Source organism: Belonocnema kinseyi, chromosome 6 (assembly GCF_010883055.1).
Source record: "Belonocnema kinseyi isolate 2016_QV_RU_SX_M_011 chromosome 6, B_treatae_v1, whole genome shotgun sequence".
Lineage (NCBI taxonomy): Eukaryota > Metazoa > Arthropoda > Insecta > Hymenoptera > Cynipidae > Belonocnema > Belonocnema kinseyi.
The window spans coordinates 28,963,401-28,969,709 of NC_046662.1; positions in this window are offsets into that span (position 1 = coordinate 28,963,401).

The window sequence follows — 6,309 nt, forward strand, 5'->3', positions numbered from 1 at the left end:
AGAGCTCCAAGGAGATTATGTTGAAAAATAAAAAAAAAAAATTACCCAAAAAAAATTGTTTTTATACTTCATTCTAAGGACTTATTGAACTACCCTCGTATTATATTTCGATTGAAATCAGATCTTTGTTTTATATTATTTTTATATATTCTTTAAAAAATGTTCATTAAAATAATTCTTATTTTAAGTTTCAAAATTTGAAAAAAATTCCAAATTCCTCAAAAGCTTCAAAATTTATTTTTAAAATTTTCAAAAATTTACGTGTTCAAAAGTTTTTTAATTATCTTAAAAATTGAACTTATTTTCGAATCTTTCTTGAACTTCGAAAACTTCTTAATATTTTTTGAAATAATTGAAAGTTTTCCTGACATTTTTTTAAATCCTGAAAAGTAAAAAAATTGTCCTTAAATCTTCCAGATTTTTTTTCTATATTCCAATGTTGAAGAGCAATTGAAATTAAAATGTTCTGTTTTATCAATAACAATTGGAAAATGTTAGAAATAAATTTGATAAAGAATTAAAATCAGTTAGCTGGAAATTTTAATTTACAAAATGATAAATGAAATTATTCACAAAAAATCCATTTTCAGCAAAATAATTCCTATTAAACCAAAGAGATGAACATCACACTAAAATGATGAGTTTCAAACAAACAAGAAATATTTTTAGTTAAAAAATTAATTTGAAATGGATAAAAATGATTTTTCAACCATAGGTATGAATTTTCAACTAAAATGATAAATCTTAAAAAAAAAATTATTAGCAAAGTAGTTTAATTATTAAATTGGAAGATTAATTAATTCTCAACTGCCAATTCTTTAAAAGTATAGCATTTTAAGTATCCTTTAAAATCGTTTAATTTCACATTAGATTTCAAGATGAATTATTCAACTAAGCATTGGTTTTTATGATTTGAAAAATATAATTGTTATTTTAATAAACAAAATTTTGTATTTATTATCTACAGTTTTTTGAATAATATAATTATTAAGTAATGTATTACAAATAATATGAATAATAAATAATAATTAATGATTATGAATAAATACTTAACTATTTTAATCCATATTATTTAAATTTAAGTGTATTATTTTTATGTTTTATGTTCAATAATAATAATTGATATTATTAGTTTTCGTGGTACTTGTTGTGAATATTGATACGATAAATTAATAATATTAGTTTCAAAAAGATTCTTACCTGTGAATTTGAATTTGATATTAAATTTACAGTTAAGTAAATGATTAATAATGACATATATTTCGTTAAATAATAATTCATCATATTTATTTACTTAGTAATTACTTATTGAAATTCATATTGTTTTTAGTTACTTATTGAAATATTAATCATTATTATCCATTTAATTAACTATAAATATAATATCAAACTTAAAATCTCAGGTCAAAATATTTTTTAAATTATTATTCTTCATTTATCGTATCGACATTCAGGAAAAGTTCCATGAAAAATAATAATATCAATGATTATTAATATTTTAAGAAAAAAATAAACATTTTAACTACTAATTGAGATTCTCTTTTAGCTAAATCCAAAGAAGGTGAATTTAATCCTGAAACAATTCTAATTACAAATATTATATATATATATATAAATTTATGTAAAATATTAAATATTTGAAAACGTAATAATAAATTTAAATAACATAGATTAAAATAATTCGATATACTTATTCATACAAGTAATGATAAATTATTTAATAATTATATTATTATAAAAACTGGAGATAGTAAATAATAAATTGTGTTTATTGTAATAAAATTTTACACTTTTTTAAAATAATTAAGGCCAATGCTTAGTTGAATAATTAATCTTGAAATGTAATGTGAAATTACACAATTTTAAAGGAATACTTAAAATGGTATACTTTAAAAGAATTAGCAGCTGAAAATTAATGAACTTTACAACTTAATACTTAAACTACTTTTTATTAATTATTTTTTTTTAAAGATTTATCATTTCAGTTTAAAATTCATGTCTGTGGTTGAAAAATAGTTTTTTTTTTTAAATTTAAAATTAATTTTTTAACTAAAATTTTTTTTGTTCGATTGAAACTTAAGCATCTTAATGCGATATTTATCTCTTCGGTTAAAAAATTAATGATTTTGTTAAAAATTAATTTTTCAATATCAAAATTCAAATTTTTCCATTTTTGGTTGAAAATTGATCTGTTCAAGTATAACATTCTTCTTGGTAATTGGGTAAAAATTCATATATTCTGTTGGAATTCCAAATTTAAATTTCCCAGAGGCAAATTTGCTACAAAATTCCACAGTTTAATTAAGAACACACGAATGTTAATTTTGAAAAAAATTCTGCAGTCGAGTTGTCAACAGACGAATTTTTTACAAAATAAACTGTTGCGTTTTCAACTATGCTACGGAAAATACCATAATGCTGACTAGCCAGGATCAAAACATAAACTACAATCTGCGATAACTTATTCGAATTTAAGTCTTTTGAATGCAACTGACATATCGTTGGAATCGCAAAAAATGTAGATTCCGAATATAATATTTTTAAATTGCTGATTGCAATGTTATAACTTTTTTATTTTTGGTATTTTATTTCTCATTGAGAGAAAGGGCCTCCTGCTGGGAAGGCTTGACACACCGCTCTCGCTCAGTCAGTGACGTGAGGGGAAGTAGAGTGGAGAGGGTAAGACGAGCAGGTAGACCGTGATTAAATGCATACTACCCACCGAGGCGAGCAAACACAAAAAAGGACAATTTTAATTTTTTTTTCTCTGAAATTTTTCTTTCTTGATGAATACATGCAGTGAAAAGCAATCTAATACTACTTAAAATTTTTGACCCGAGGCGTTTCTAAAAGTGAATTTTCTGAATCGGGTCAATGTTGACCTATGCTGTTCTTAATTGGTTGAAAAGTGTAGGAAACATTTTTAGTGAATTTTTTCATTTAGTCTTGTTTAAGCAGTTAATTTGAATTTGTTGTTGTGAAAAAAAATGAAGTGCAGAATAAGAGTCCAGGATACCTCGGAGCATGTACGAACGCAGCGTCTCTAATTACTGCTCGCTATATCAACTGACGACTGCGACTCTGCAAAAGAGCTTGAGGTCGTGCCTCTCTTTTATAGCGCCGATTTTGGGGCTGATGGTGAGTGGGAGCTAACTCCCCCGCGCACCCCCTGTTACACCTACCTGCGGCACAGCGTCAATTCTCGGAAGTGCTATAGAAGGGAGGGCTATTGAAGGGTTTCACTGTACTTCCATGTTAGGAATTGAAGTTTCTACGCCTCAGGAACGCACTGACCGATTGTAAAAGCGAACACGCTGCCACCTTTGAGAGTCCAGTTTTGACAGGAAAACCGATACAGCGTATCTCATTTGCCAGATCCCAATATGCCGGGACCACTATCGCGCAGTGTGCGTTAATTTCTCAAACGAGTGATTAAGATTAATTACTTATATTTTGCAGTATAAAATTTCATTCTAGTTATATTCTTAACATGTGTAGTTTTAATTTTACTCCTCTTTATATGAATAAATGCAGAATACTTTAACAAATGAGCATTGATCACCTTTCTTTACCTTATATTTACATTTATTTGTTTATTTAAACAACTTTAATTTCACAATAATTTTTTTGCATTCTAATTAGACAGCTGACATCTTAAACTTCAATTTACATTTACAGTTTGTTGAGAAAGTGCAATTGAAAAAAAAATTAAAAAACTTTTTGAACAGAATAGAAAAATCACTTGATGAAGTTTGTAGATCAAAGTCTATAGATGAAGAAACCCACTGATTTGTTTCAATTACTCTAAAAACAAAAGAAATGACATTAAAAAAATAGAGAAAAGTCATTTTTGCCATTTTTTGTTGAATTGTCTTTCATAAAATTGCAAAAAATTGAAAATATCGTTTTCGGCTTTATCTAGCCTTTTTCTAGACACTCTAACGATTCAATTTCACTCCTATTCATATAAAAACTTTGACTTTAAACATATTTACAAGATCTTTGAAATTTCGGGTCAATTTTGACCCATGCTGGTCCTCAATAATTATTCTGAAAATACCTGGTGCCCAGAGGGTCAAGTCCTAAAAAGAATTTATTTTTACCTTGCTGTATTTTCTGAGTAACGTCGTGCAAGGGAAGTTGACGAGACTCGAAAATCGGCACCCAATCTAATAAGTAAGAGATCCGTTGTAGCGAAATTCCGAAGGCAATACGGGCCTCGTACACTTTCAACTTATTACAACTTGTCCATGTGTGTTCAATTGTATTTCTGATACTCCCAATCCCAACAACGGGACGTATGTCGGATACACCCAATTTATAGGAAGTAGCTGCCAGGGAAAGATCAAATCAACCTTTCGTTCTGGTGCTGGATAATTTAGACTCTTTCTCCTTTTATGACGCAAATTTATCATTACGTCTTTTTACGCATTATTACGGCTTATTACGCGATATCCCGCATAATTAGGTTTGTGTAGGCCTTATTACATCTTTTTACGTCTTATTACGCTTCATTACGCATTAGTACGTTTTATTATGCCCTAATACGTCTAATTACGCATTTATTACGGCTTATTACGCCGTATGGTGGATTAACACGACTAAGTATGTCTTATTATGCATGAATACGTCTTATTACGCCTTATTATGCAGTAATACATCTTATTACGCATCAATATGTCTTATTAGGCATCACTGCACCTTGCTACGCCGTAATATGTCTTATTATGCCTTGTTACGCATTACTACGTCTTATTACCCCTTTACGCCTTATTACGCACTAGTTCGTCTTATTACGCATTATTACGACTCATCACGCCTTATAATGGATTAACACGACTAATTATGTGTTATTGTGTCTTGTTATGCATGAATACGTCTTATTACGCTTTACATATTTTTACACATCAATATGCCTTATTACGCGTCGCTGCACCTTGATACGCAGTAATATGCCTTATTACGCCTTGTTACGCAATAATACGTCTTATTACACCTTGTACGTATTATTACGCATTAATACGCCTTATTACTTCTTTTTACGCCTTTATACGCATTAACGCCTTCACAGTCAAGCGAAAAAAATATCTCGTGCCAAAAATTTTTTCGACAAAAAACGCTTTAGGATCACGTAATATTGGCAGGTTTGGATCCGGATAAAATTGGTGATAGTTAGATTTTTGTTGTCGTTAAATTCAAATCGGATGTTACATTTAAAAAATTTTAAATGGCAGATCCAATATAGCCCACATGGAATATTACAAATGTTTGCATTTGGTTAAAATGTGTGGTACATAGGTTTCTGAGGTCACTGATTTCAAATCTGATATTGGATTTGTAAAATTAAAAATTAAGGATCTAATATGATATAAACCTAATTATCATACATTTGATTAAGATCTGAACATTTTCAATAAGTCATGCCCGCCGTATTGAATCCAACATTCTGAATTTTGAAAATTCAACATCAGATTTGCAATCAGCGACCTCAATTATGTAAGTTTGTTCAATTTCACCAAGGTTTGATGATTTTTAATAATTCATGTCCGCCATATTGAATCCACTATTTTGAATTTTGAAAATAACACTAAATTTGAATCCAAGGACCCCAAAACCCTAATTATCACCAACTTTATCAAGGTCCAAACTTTTTTTTTAATTCATGTCCGCCATATTTGACCCGCCATTTTGAATTCCAGAAATCCAACATCAACTTTGAAATCAGCGAGCCCAAAAATCTAGATATCACCAATTTGATCAAGGTCCAAACATGTTTAATAATTCATGTCCACCATATTGGATTTCCTATTCTAAATTTTAAAAATCCAACATGAAATTTGAAATCAGTGACACCAAGAACTTAATTATCACTAATTTCATTCAGGTCCAAATATTTCAATAATTTATATTCGCCATATTAGGCGATCACAAAAATCCTAATATACCCAAAAAATACCAAGTAATACTAATAATACGTCTTATTACGTTTTTGTATGCCTTATTACGAATTAATATTGTTTATAAAGTATTATTATGCCTTATTACGCCTCGTTCCTTCTTATCACGCAGCAATACGCCTTATCATACTTTTTACTCGTTAATACGCCTTATTACGCATTAATGCGCCTTATTACGCATTAATTGGGCTTATTATTTATTAACACGCATTATTTCGCTCTATAACGCAAATATACGTCTCATCATGCCTTATGCACCTTATTACACTTTATCACGTATTATTACGCGTTGTTACGCATTATTACGTCTTATTACGCATTAATACTTATTACACTTCATTATACATTAAAA